The 14,305-nt window shown below is 41.8% G+C and overlaps 2 pseudogenes; both read right to left on the reverse strand.

Annotated features, from left to right (window-relative positions):
• Nucleotides 1-318: 318 nt before the first annotated feature.
• LOC148017554 (elongation factor 1-alpha-like) lies at nucleotides 319-1,356 on the reverse strand (annotated as a pseudogene).
• A 7,731-nt stretch (nucleotides 1,357-9,087) lies between these two features.
• Nucleotides 9,088-9,441, reverse strand: LOC148017555 (elongation factor 1-alpha pseudogene; annotated as a pseudogene).
• Nucleotides 9,442-14,305: the final 4,864 nt, after the last annotated feature.

Below are 14,305 nucleotides of genomic sequence, written 5' to 3' on the forward strand. Positions count from 1 at the left end.
GAGGAAGAATGAGAGCTTCTCACCACCACCGACTCCATTTGCAAAGAAGAGGAGGAACTTTAGAAAGGGCTAAGAGAAGCCACCGTTGTCGTAGAGATTGTGTAAGAGCTGCAGAACATGGGGTTCAACGAACAGCAAGGAAAGAAACTAACAAGAAGAACCCAAATATTAGATGCCAAAGTTCACTATATTCCATGTCAAGTGAGTTACATGAAGTTCATGTTCAGAAAAATCTGAAGTATCTCATAAACTGTTTACATTCAGATGTGTGATGACATTTACATTGAACGGAATAATGGGCATTAACTAATAATCCAGTCAAGCATGTCGTTTAGTGCAGAGAACCTTCTGTTGTACCACACATCTGATTTCAGATGCTCTCAGAGATTTCTATCAAATTCGGATCACATCAGCATGTACATTCTATAACCAGACTAGCAGAAGCTTTCAGCAATCCAACTCCCGTTTTTGAGTATCAAGGGTTCACAACTGGAATTGTGTATGCATAAGAATAGCCATTCTCTGTTTACCAGCACGACCTCTATAATCAAAGATGGTATGAGTTCATCATCAGCAATCTGCTTTATAAACTGTTTTATTGTATATGATTCATGTTTCTAAGAGTTAAACACCTTGATGACACCCACAACCACTGTTTGCCTCATATCACGGACAGCAAAACGTCCAAGCGGAGAATATTCAGCAAAGGTCTCTACAGTCATTGGCTTGGTAGGAATCATTTTCACAAACCCATCATCTCCATTCTTCAAAAAATTAGGCTCCTTCTCCAGCTCTTTGCTAGAACGTCGATCAATTTTTGGTCAGAATTTCAGCAAACTTCACAGCTATATGTGAAGTGTGACAGTCAAGAACAGGAGCATATCCATTACCAATCTGACCAGGATGATTCATAATGATCACTTGAGATGTGAAATTGGTAGCCTCCTTAGCAGGATCATTCTTTGAGTCCGAGGCAATAGAGAATCGAGTCGATGTAGTACCAAAGGGAGCGTGGGCTGTCCGATTCCTCCTGTCGTTCTTTCTATTAATTCGTCAATGTCCGGCAAAAATCAGTGTTGAAAAGGGAAATGCAGAGGCCTGTGCATACATATTGATTTGTAACTGTCTGGCAACGATCAATGTTCCAAAAGGCATAGCATCGGAACAAAGTTCACAATGGTCGCTCCTCCGTGCACCGGTCAATATGAGGGTATAATCAATGCCCTACGGCCGGTTTGCACACAGTACCGCACCTTCCCTGCGCAGCTCCTTGACTGCAGCAGCCAGAGCCTTCGGATTGACCCCATGCTCGTACAGGGCGATGAGGATGGCTAGGGTTTGACGATCGAGGCCCATTTTGAGGAGATTGGACATGAGATAGGCCAGATCCAGAGCTTCTCTTGCTCTCTGCAACCGAGTATATCCTCCATGCGCGCTCTCCCTCTCTCTCTCTCTCTCTCTCTCTCTCTCTCTCTCTCTCTCCCCAAAACAGCCTGCTTTTTTTTCTTGCTTTTTCCCTCCAAAAGTGGTTTAAAACCCAAAAATAGGTTTCCCCTCTTCATCCTTGAATAACCTCTTACACCTTTAGCTTTGGCCATAGTCTTCAGTTCTGCCAGTTTGCTCTTTGAGAGGTCCAAATGGGGATCAGTGCATGGTTTTAGATCTGAAGATTTAGCACCAAATTCATGACTCAACAACTTCTTGCTGCCTGATTTAGGACTTGTTTCTTTCTCTTCTACCCATGCATTGCCACTTCTCTTTACGGTGTCTTTCATTTCTTTCTGTGGGCTAACCTTCAAGGCTCCTTTCACTACTTTTTCTGCAGCACCATCCACCTTTGAGCCTTTCTTTTAGGGTATCTTTGGAGTCATCAATTGCCCCATTAACAGACAGCTTTGTGATGGGTGATCTACGCACAAATTGCGACTTCGGCCTTGAAGATTAGATGGCAAAGTAGTCCCTCGGTGCTTCACTAGCGCTTTGCTCGCTTCAGAACTTTTGAGAGACTTCCTTCAACTCTATGTCATGGAAACTTTTGAACTAAGCATAATTCCCTGCACTTTTCTTAGAGATCATCATTGAAATTATCAGCTTGATAATGTCCTTTGGCATCAGTTTTTCATATTTTTCTAACACACACACATCATGCAACCAAACAAAATCATACACATGCACTAAGGGAATATATATACATTGGATGCAGATTATCGAAATGCATCACACAAACAATGAATCACACGCAGAAAATAACACAAATGCACAACAAAAGAAATGGAGGTGTATACGACTCGGATGCGCAGCAGCACGACATCCACCTGCTCTAAACCTGCGCATCCTCCGGATGTGCCAACTATCCAGGATCATTCAAATCCACAAACAGGTCGAGTCCATCTTCTGTTTATAGTAGACCTGTTTCTCCTTCAGCTTCATCATCTATATTCTCTGCTTCTTCTGCTTGACTTTCTTCTATCTGCTCTTCTTCTATCAATGCTTCAAGTGCATATTCTTCATCTTCTCTTCTCTTCTCTTGAAAATCTTGACTTGTTTTCCAGCAATGTGCACCCTCAATAATGTTCCATCTAATTCAGCCAACTCATAGGTACCATTGTCAAAAACCTGTTTCACCTCATACGGTCCAAACCATCTTTGAACCATTTTTCTCATGCTACTATGCTGATTCTCTAGACTACTGTCGTAGACTAGAACCCAATCTCCTTCTTTTATGGCTCTAGGCCTCAAGTGATGCCTTAAATCAAACCTGTCCTTGTTTCTGAGTTGGGCTGCCTTCAAACGATCAACTGCTAGTTGCACATCTTCTGTCCTTCTCTCTAGTTGACGAATCCGAAGAGCTAGAAGCTCTTCCCTTGATAAATTCTCATGCCACGGAAGAACACTCCAAGTGAGAGTACAAATTTTTGTAGGCATGACAGGTTTTTGCCCATACATCAACTCTGCAGGCATGTATCCAGTAGTCACACTATGTGTAGAGCGATCAGCCCACAATGCAAAAGGTAGTAATCTCGGCCAATCCCCAATCCAACCTCTACAAGCTTTTGCCAATGCTTTAACTATTGGCGGATGTCCTCTTTCACTCTTGCCATTTCCCTCTGGATTATAGGCAGTAGTAAGAGCCAATTTAATCCCAAGCCATGAGAAAAATTCTCTAGCTTCATCTGCATCTAGCTCTCCACGATCAGCTGTAATCTTGCCTATACATCCATACCTACAAAATATTTCTTCCAACAAGAATTTACATACTGTAGTGGTGGTCTTTGTCCGCAAAGATATGCCTTCAACATAGTTTGTAAGATCCTCCCTAGCCAAGATAAGATATCTCATCTGCCAAAGTCCCACTGGCAAAGTAACCAAGTCTACCACCCACTTATAATGCATACATAGTGGATAAGTTGGATGCAACTCATCATGATGTCGCACTAAAGAGTAAAGCTGGCAGTCCCTGCAAGTCTCCACAAAGTGAGAAACATCTTTATACATCCCTTTCCACCAGTATCTTTCTTTGATTTTCTCATAGGTAGCCCACACACCTCTATGTCCAGCCCATGAGCTCTCATGAAACTCTCGCATAATTTGTATCTACATTGCTCTATCACAAACTACTCTCAAGGGCAAGCCTCCTCTCTTCTTTGGATGCTTCCAAAGAAAACCATCTTTTAAGAAATACCCATAAGCCTTCCTTCTGATTTTCTTGAATTCATCATCTGTCCAATCAGCTCTTCGAGTCAATGAACTTAGATACTGTCCAATTTGCAGCCACTCGTCAACATAAAGTTCTTCAATAAAGGTTTCAACAGTAGGTACATGACAATCATGAACAAGGACAGAAGCAGCAAACTCTATCTCATCATCTTCTGCAAGCATTGACTCCTTATCCTCATATCTCGCTCTAGATAGCATGTCAGCAACTGGATTATCTTTCCCTGCTATGTGTCAAAATTCTGGATTTAATGATTTGATATAGGCAATCCACCGAAGCATCACTATATCTGGAGTCGAGCAACTAGTAATCATACCAAGAAAAGGCAAACAATCTGTTTCCACAACAACTGAAGCTCCAATAAAATACCCTTTGTCACACTTCAATGTAGTGACTACTCCCCACAACTCTCTTTTAATCTGCAGATACCTCCTCTGTTGCTCATTAAGAACTTTAGCTCCAAAGTGGATTGCATACCTATTTCCATCAGCATCATCCTGTCCCACTGCCCAACCTATACCAATAGGGCTAGTATCAACTGTCAACATGATCGGCCATCCACACTGATAATCCGCCTTGCGAAGAGTGGGAGCTGACTGCAACAGCTTCTTGAGCTTACGCATGGCTTTCGAATGCTTCTCATCCCAATGAAATTTCTGCCCCTTTCGAAGCAGCTGATAGAGAACATCTGCTATATGAGCAAAACGAGGAATCCAAATCATGTAAAATACACAAGCTCCCACAAATCTCCACACCTCTGAAGTAGTCGAGCAATACTCTGCAATCCTATTTATGGCATCCACCTTTGCAGGTGAAGGCTTCCTGCCATAATATCCAACCATATGCCCAACTATGATGACTTCATTAACACCAAAGACAGATTTCAGCCCTGAAAGTGTCAAATTTACCTCCTCTAATCGTGTCAATATTTGCTCACAAGCAATCAAGTGGTCAGCCACAAACTGTCTACATCCACGCAAATCAAGACTTTCATTCTTTTCTTCTTCTGCACAACCCTTAATAGGAACATCATCTAGAAAAGGCATGGTATACTGCGGAATATAGTCTCGTAGAACTCTATGCATAGCATTCATCATATGAGCAACTGAGTTTGTGGCACCTTGAGGCAAGGTACACATCCTCACAAGACCAATAGGTGTCCGCATAGTAGTAATATCCCTGCTTTCCAAGGCAAGCTGAAACTGATCATAACCTGAATACAAGTCACCTAGAGAATAGATGGCTCGTCCTGCAAAAGCCTCAACAAATTCATCCACAACTGGACCTGTTCCCACATTCCTGATTGTCACTTTGTTCATGGGATGCATATCCTAAATAAATCTCAAAGTACCATTCTTCTTTGGTACAGTAAACCACCTGTTAGAATAGGGTGCAGAAGAGGGTTCCAAAATCCCCATTTTAATCTTCTCATTCAGCAACTCTATCAGCTTTGGCAAGTGTGCTTTAGGCACAGGTATAGGACGTATATTCCATGGTACATGAGGAACAGTGAAGATGACCATAGGTGCAACCAATTCGGGACTAATGCAACCAATTTCATATGGAAAGAAAGCAAATGCCTTACCATGACGTCCAAGCATCTCTCTAAAACATTCTTTTTCCACTGGAAGCAAGAAATCATCATTTCCAATCTTCAATTCTGCAAGAGTTTCAGCTGTAAATTTATGTCCAATATTTGTAGGATCTCTCAACATAGGCTGCTTCATAGCTTTTTCAATCTGCTCATCACTATCAGGAGGAAGCGGGCCTGCAACCGGCTTAACCTTCTTATCAAGTGTTTTATATTTTGTGTCAACCTTGGCATCATTCAAGCACTCTTTTCTTTGCTGCAATTTCTGCAAATTTTTAGCAACTTTCAACTCTGTTGGCTGAAAAATTTCAGCCTTTCGCTCTATGGACTGCATGGGTGCAGCCTGAAACTCTGTATGCATAAATTTTTCTGCATTCAACTCTGTTGGGTGAATGAATTCAGCCCTTTACAGCTCTGTTAGCTGATCAAGATCAACCATAAATTCAGTTTGCTGAGTTTTCTCAGCCTCTAACTCTGTTTTCAGCATAAAACCAGAAATTTCCTGAAACATATCCAAGGTTTGCATAGGTATGATCTTTGAACCCTTACATACATCAGTTTTCAGCATTGCTCCCATCTCAAACAATGTATCTGCATAAGACATCCCTTCATACAATCCATCTACATGCTCTTCTGCTTGCAAAATACCAGCATTCTTCACACTCTTTCTCCTTATGACCAATGTACTGCCTGGCAGCTCTAGGCAAATCTGAAATTTTCTCATAACTCACTGAACTATCTAAAGAAAAACCAACAAAATTATTGGAGAAAGACTGGCTGCCAAGAGGCGAGATCTTCTCTTTTCTCCCCTCCGTACCACTGGCGTCTCGCAAGACAGCGGTACCTAATGAAAATCCAACTCCTTCACAGGTAGTGGTGCCTCACGCAAGGAGTCCCTGTTTCTCGGATGATTTACCCCAACAGTCATAAACTGAATAGCTCGCATACCATCTTTACTGTGTATCCGTGCATAAGCTGACCCGTCATCCATCACTTTCGTTTCCATTCTTGCTTCTGTAATGAAAGGCTGTCCAAGAATAATCAGATAAGAGCAAGAATCCTGAACAAAGCAATGATAATCCTCTTCAACATTACCAATAGAAATTCTGATACTCGGACAAGCAGCAAACATATCACCAGAAGTATTATTGGCGGCTCTCATGTGCCAGCCATGCTCTGCATCCATAGGCCACTTGCCACTCTCATAAACTCCTCGAGCAATAAGATTAATCTCAGAACCATGATCGACTAAAGCGATCAAAGGAATTTGTTTCTCTCCAATCCTTACCACCGTCTCAGTGGTTGCTCTAGCCCAATGACTTCGTGAAAAATGGCTGCGAGGAATGAGAATAGGGGTATCATCATCTTCATACTGCATAGGCTGAACTATTTTCTCCAATTGCGGATTAACAGAAGCATTCTCAACCATCACTGCATCATCATGCTCTTCCCCAAGAGCTCCATGCCACAATCCCTGTAAAGCAAGTCCTTCCATCGCATGTCGTTTCCTCCGCAAAAGATCTTGCATCTGATCCTGTATTTCTCTTCTAGCAATCCCAAGAGCTTCTCCAACAGTAAAAGTGACTTCACTATTCAAAATTCTTTCATGAAAAATCTTACTCATATCCGTCTACATATCAAGGTCTGACAAGAGCTTGAATCTTGGCTCTTTTCTTGGTTGCCTCTTTTCTTTCATTTGCTTGTCTCCCATAGGTTGTTCAGGACCTGATTGAGCTGGAGAACTTGACATAGGTGGAGGTGTAACAGGTGGTGAAACAAAGTCACCCCCTCTAGTTTTTTTGGAGGTGCTGGGACCCTCCTCATCTCTTCTTCTCTTTTCCTCAACCATGGCATCTAAACCCTGTGTTTTAGCTATATAAGCAAAAATAGAATACCTGTCAGGAGAATCCCATCCTGTTTCTCCTCGGATGCTGGAGCCCACACAAGTCATAGTAGATGCCTGAACTTTTCCTCTTCTCGCTATCTCCAAGGCAGAGGACCATAAAGCAGAGTCTCCATCAGATTTCTGCTCAAGCTAGACTCCATAAGCTGAAGCATCTCCTCTAACACTCACATAAGCTGATCGCGCAGCCATATCATCAACAAGCTTCTTCATGCCTCCCTTACCGAAGTTCGTGTCAAGAGGAGTGCCAGTCTCTGCCAGCCATATCTTCCCATCTTGTCCCCAGAACACTACATTCTTCTTACGTGCTTTCTAAAAAGCATCACAATCTCTGCAGTGTTGGTGCTCTGTACTATCGCACCAAATACATCGTCTCCCTTTTCTCTGACCAGCTGGAAACGCAGTTACCGGAGTAGGTGTTACAACAGGTAGTGATATAAGTTGCTCCTTTAACTTACCAACTTCAGCTTTGACTGCTTCAATCGTCAAATCTGCCAAGCCTTTAATAACATCATCTACAGATAAGGGCACTGGAGCAGCAGGAACTGGTGGATTCACAGCAGGAGGAGTAGGCTTAGGCAAAGAAGTTGCAGCAGGGGTAGAAGAAGAAGTCTCCAAGGATTTTTCAGGAACTGATCCTGTATTACGATGCAATCGTACTCTCCTGCGCTGCTTCTTAACAAGAGCATTCACAGCATCAATGACATGTCTCCACTCGGTCTTTAAACCTGAATCAGTAGCTTGATCTTCCAAAAGATCATCCAACTTTTCCTGTAAATCAGCATCAGCAGCTTGTAAAAATAACTCCACCTTCTACATCTCCAAAGCTCGCTGCTCAGTCCCATCCAACTAATCATCTCAAACTCTCGCAGAAGAGCGGTAACAGAAAGTCCCTTATTAGGCATAGAAACCCATGCTAAGAAATTCCTGCGATTCATAAGACCTGTATCCTCCAGGAAATATTCATCTTTTAATGCCTTCTTAAATTCTGCCCAACCTGCATGTGTTTCTTGAATATCTGAAATTCAGACTTCAAGAGTGCGCACCACGATCCGCAAGAAGTAGCGGCTCCAAACATCTTGAGAAACCCAAAAAAACTTCATTTTTTCTTCATACAAATGTAGGTAAGTTGACACTTGCTGGCCATTAAACTGCTTCATCTCCTGTTGGACAGCTTTGAAGGCATCCATAGCATCACTGTCACGTTTTGCGTGAGCTTGCTGCTGCATATAAATGGTAAATGACTGAAACAGATTCTTCATGACATTATCATCTGTCATCTCTTCTTGTGAGTCTCCCATCTTGCTGAACAGTGACGCAGCAATTTCACGTCGCGTTCACCAGAAATGTCGTAGAGATTGTGTAAGAGCTGCAGAACACGGGGTTCAAGGAACATCAAGGAAACAAACTAACAAGAAGAACCCAAATATTAGATGCCAAAGTTCACTATATTCCATGTCAAGTGAGTTACATGAAGTTCATGTTCAGAAAAATCTGAAGTATCTCATAAACTGTTTACATTTAGATGTATGATGACATTTACATTGAACGGAATAATGGGCATTAACTAATAATCCAGTCAAGCATGTCCTTTAGTATAGAGAACCTTCTGTTGTACCACACAACTGATTTCAGATGCTCTCAGAGATTTCTATCAAATTTGGATCACATCAGCATGTATATTCTATAACTAGACCAGCAGAAGCTTTCAGCAATCCAACTCCCGTTTTTGAGTATCAAGGGTTCACAACTAGAATTGTGTATGCATAAGAATAGCCATTCTCTGTTTACCAGCACAACCTCTATAATCAAAGATGGTATGAGTTCATCATCAGCAATCTGCTTTATAAACTGTTTTATTGTATATGATTCATGTTTCTAAGAGTTAAACACCTTGATGACACCCACAGCCACTGTTTGCCTCATATCACGGACAGCAAAACGTCCAAGCGGAGGATATTCAGCAAAGGTCTCTACAGTCATTGGCTTGGTAGGAATCATTTTCACAAACCCAGCATCTCCATTCTTCAAAAACTTAGGCTCCTTCTCCAGCTCTTTGCCAGAACGTCGATCAATTTTTGGTCAGAATTTCAGTAAACTTCACAGCTATGTGTGAAGTGTGACAGTCAAGAACAGGAGCATATCCATTACCAATCTGACCAGGATGATTCATAATGATCACTTGAGACGTGAAATTGGTAGCCTCCTTAGCAGGATCATTCTTTGAGTCCGAGGCAATAGAGAATCAAGTCAATGTAGTACCAAAGGGAGCGTGGGCTGTCCGATTCCTCCTGTCGTTCTTTCTATTAATTCGTCAATGTCCGGCAAAAATCAATGTTGAAAAGGGAAATGCAGAGGCCTGTGCATACATATTGATTTGTAACTGTCTGGCAACGATCAATGTTCCAAAAGGCATAGCATCGGAACAAAGTTCACAATGGTCGCTCCTCCGTGCACCGGTCAATATGAGGGTATAATCAATGCCCTACGGCCGGTTTGCACACAGTACCGCACCTTCCCTGCGCAGCTCCTTGACTGCAGCAGCCAGAGCCTTCGGATTGACCCCATGCTCGTACAGGGCGATGAGGATGGCTAGGGTTTGACGATCGAGGCCCATTTTGAGGAGATTGGACATGAGATAGGCCAGATCCAGAGCTTCTCTTGCTCTCTGCAACCGAGTATATCCTCCATGCGTGCTCTCCCTCTCCCTCTCTCTCTCTCTCTCTCTCTCTCTCTCTCTCTCTCTCCCCAAAACAGCCTGCTTTTTTTTCTTGCTTTTTCCCTCCAAAAGTGGTTTAAAACCCAAAAATAGGTTTCCCCTCTTCATCCTTGAATAACTTCTTACACCTTTAGCTTCGGCGATAGTCTTCAGTTCTGCCAGTTTGCTCTTTGAGAGGTCCAAATGGGGATCAGTGCATGGTTTTAGATCTGAAGATTTAGCACCAAATTCACGACTCAACAACTTCTTGCTGTCTGATTTAGGACTTGTTTCTTTCTCTTCTACCCATGCATTGCCACTTCTCTTTACGGTGTCTTTCATTTCTTTCTGTGGGCTAACCTTCAAGGCTCCTTTCACTACTTTTTCTGCAGCACCATCCACCTTTGAGCCTTTCTTTTAGGGTATCTTTGGAGTCATCAATTGCCTCATTAACAGACAGCTTTGTGATGGGTGATCTACGCTCAAACTGCGACTTCGGCCTTGAAGATTAGATGGCAAAGTACTCCCTCGGTGCTTCACTAGCGCTTTGCTTGCTTCAGAACTTTTGAGAGACTTCCTTCAACTCTATATCATGGAAACTTTTGAACTAAGCATAATTCCCTGCACTTTTCTTAGAGATCATTATTGAAATTATCAGCTTGATAATGTCCTTTGGCATTAGTTTTTCATATTTTTCTAACACACACACATCATGCAACCAAACAAAATCATACACATGCACTAAGGGAATATATATACATTGGATGCAGATTATCAAAATGCATCACACAAACAATGAATCACACGCAGAAAATAACACAAATGCAAAACAAAAGAAATGGAGGTGTATACGACTCGGATGCGCAGCAGCACGACAACGTCTCGAAGAGAAGCCACCAAATCCATCCTCATACCTTTGCGGTGAGTGCATTGCTCCCTCTTGCTTTGTTTTTGTTTTTTCTCATTTTCTTTTACTTGTTTTTGTTAAAAATGATGTGTACTAAGAGAGAGAGAGAGAGAGGAAATGAGAGAGGGAGAGGAAGAGAGAAAAAGAAAGAAGGAATGAGAGAGAGAGGGAATAAACATGAAACATAATAAAGAAAGAGAGAAAGAGAGAGAGAGGGAAAGAGTGAGAAGAATGAATGGATAAAAAACAAAGAGAGGGTAAGATCTTCTTTAATTTCTTCTTTTCTTTTTTGTATTAGTAGTATTAGTAGTAGTTGTTGTTGTTGTTCTTTAATTTATTCTTTTCTTATTTGTAATAGTGGTTGTGGTAGTGGTAGTACTAGTTCTTTAATTTCTTTTTTTTATAAAAATAGTAGTAGTAGTAACAGTTCTTTAATTTCTTATTTTTTGTGGTGGTGGTGGTGGTGGTAGTAGTAGTAGTAGTAGTAGTAGTAGTAGTAGTAATAGTAGTAGTAGTTCTTTAATGTCTTATTTTCTTGTTTTTTCTATTGTAGTAGTAGTAGGAGACACACACACAGAGAGAGAGAGAGAGAGAGAGAGAGAGAGATGTTTTGCTAAAGGTGCACCTTGGGTGTGTTCGATGCTTTGGGAAGGTGAGTAGTAGTAGTAGTAGTAGTAGTAGTAGTAGTGGTGGTGGTGGTGGTGGTGGTGGTGATGGTGGTGGTGGAGAGAGAGAGATAGAGAGAGAGAGAGAGAAAGAGAGAGAGAGAGGTTTTGTTAAAGGTGCACCTTTGGTGTGTTTGAGAAGGCAAGTACTAGTAGTAGTAGTGGTTCGGTGCAATACTACGGTGGGACGAGAAACACTCCGACATAGGGTAGCTACTCCCTCATCCCCATGCATAGTATATTGGACTTTACATACTATAGGCCTATCCGTAGGCAGGTGGAGACTTTATATATGATAATTTTGTTGAGTTACAAGAGAAGAAATCCCCTCTCAAACAATTTAAGAAAGAAAAAAAGAATGATAATAAAAAAAAATTGTTTGTCGTAACGTGGACCAAATGGAAAACGATGAAGGCCGTAATGTTCAAGATTGCGAGGTGTATCTTAATCAATGTATCCCACGCCCTTGCTCTCAATGTAAGTTGGCAATTAGGCAAAAACGTTGATTGTCTATGGAACATGTACGATGCTTCGGCAAGTTTCAATCAAAGATCATTGATTAGGCGATCTCAGATTTTCAAAAAACAGTAAAAAAAGTGTATATCAATCACCCATTGTATTCGCAAACTAATTGAATATAATATACAAAAACATTGGATGTAGCAGTAAAATTTATTACAGGGAGGTGACGTCATATTGGTTGGTATCTAAGTCGTTAGTGCATATTTCACAATGGCTACCAACTGTGGATTCAGACAATAGTATGATATGGTCATTGAAGGACGATGATAGACTGGACCAGAGATGTGGTGGTTGGAAATGGGGTGGAAAGAAGAATAGATATTGCAATGGAGGAGAAAGTGAATCATTCTTGTATGTTGCACCATGCCTCCATGGAGACATGGCTCGCTAGGTACGAGCAAGCCAAGAAAGATCGAGAAGAAGTGTGATCTGAATTTTGACATAGTATGCACCATTGATCAATTTGATATCCCAAGGGCATGGAGGAGATGTAGTGGTTTATGTCAACGCAATGGTTGCATGGAGCATTAACCACAATGTCTCGCGAAGGGGTGGAGGTCTCAACTGGGGAGTGGAAATTCTTGAGGGGATGCAATCCAAAGGTGATGACATGTTTAGGGTTTTTTGTATCTAGATTTTATATGCGACAACTAATTGATTGTTTCAATGTACAGTACAAAATACACAATGTGGCGTGGTGGCAGGGACAACATTTTTTCATGGAGCATATCGACAAAATACGCTCCACAAGAGATTGTGGTATCATGGCAAAGTTTGAGCAAGAGAGCCGATGACGAGCAACGGATCCAAACATCATTATAGATGAGATGGATTATTTTGGTAACTTGCAAAGTATTATCACAGTGGATTACCATAGCTTCTCCATGATCCTATTCGATGTGCAGTGGTTCAAAGTTGTACTTGAAGGAGCTAGGGCAACAGTTCCATGAGATCCATCTGGATTTCTCAAAATAGATTCCGAAAAAAGATGGATGGATTTGCACAACATGTTTTTATTCCCAGCCCATTGTGAAATGTGCATGAACTCATGTTTTTTTTAATTTTCTATCCAAACTCCTGATAACCTCGATGGTGGTATGTTGTACCTTCAACTCCCTGAAGTGCGAGAGTATATGATCAAAGGAATATTCACAACGTAGATGCGGACAATATGCAAATAGAGGGGTAGATATTGCAAGGAGTGGAGGCCGTCGAAATCTTGGAGCATGTAGAGGAGCTAGAATCGGGTAACAATGATGGAAATACAAGAGTCCAAGAATTCTTTGAGAATGAGGTCAACTCATCCTTTTGTGGTGACATGTCTATCGACCTTTCAGTGTATGCGGAGTTGTGTCAAGAGATTGACATGGGACCATAGGATACTTCATACTTGGAGCATCCACCTACTCATTTGTTGATGAATCACTTATAACAGTACATAAGAAATGTGTTTTATAAGATCATTTTTTGGAGATTTATAGTACCATGCTTTGCTTGATTTATATTGATTATGCTAACATCAAATTTTGTTTGTGCAGGTGACCTTTGTGGATATTTGGATCTGCACAATGAGTCGAGGGATGAGCGATAAGGAGCTACATGAGATTTTCACATGTATGTCTCTAGATCAGATGGCTCGATTCAGAGATATGGCAGACCAAGAGCTGTCTTGGAAACCATTAGGCTATTCAGTTAGATCTACTTTGGTGCACTTTGATGCTTCAGTTTCTAGTAGATGAGGTCGATGCTCAAACTTGGGCCGGACAGAGGGAGTGGTTTTGGAGGATGCTGCGGAGACATGGATGTAGTGAGCATGTGCTCTACTCAGGATACATGTGCTACTCACTCTAATACAGTTTCGAGAGAGCATGGCTCAGGTGGTTGTTGTGGAGGTACTGATGCACTGTATCCATCTCATCGTTCTTCTAGACTTTCATCACCTGTGGGATTTGTCACACTTGTGGGGACATCTACTCCAGTTACTCTGGCTTTTGCTCAGTCGTGGCACCCCTATGGGTGCTACTCCGGGAGGTACTACTACCGTAGGTACACCAGATGTACATGGGTCTCCTAGATATGCCCAAGAGCGTGGTTGCAGTTGGGAGAGGACACATCTTAGGCATACCCCAAAGGGGTATGCATACCTTGTAGATGATAGGATAGGCGCCATCATCATGAATGATGAGGGGAGGAGGGTGATGGCTCCTATGAGAGAGTTGTGCTAACAAGTTTTTTGATACAATATCTTGGATCATTGGAAGAACATAGTGGAGGGAAGCAAGGACTACATAGTAGCATCCTTAT

The sequence above is a fragment of the Lygodium microphyllum genome, chromosome 22 (assembly GCF_053477565.2).
Source record: "Lygodium microphyllum isolate KBCC chromosome 22, Lygodium_microphyllum_v1.1.10, whole genome shotgun sequence".
NCBI classification, from domain to species: domain Eukaryota; kingdom Viridiplantae; phylum Streptophyta; class Polypodiopsida; order Schizaeales; family Lygodiaceae; genus Lygodium; species Lygodium microphyllum.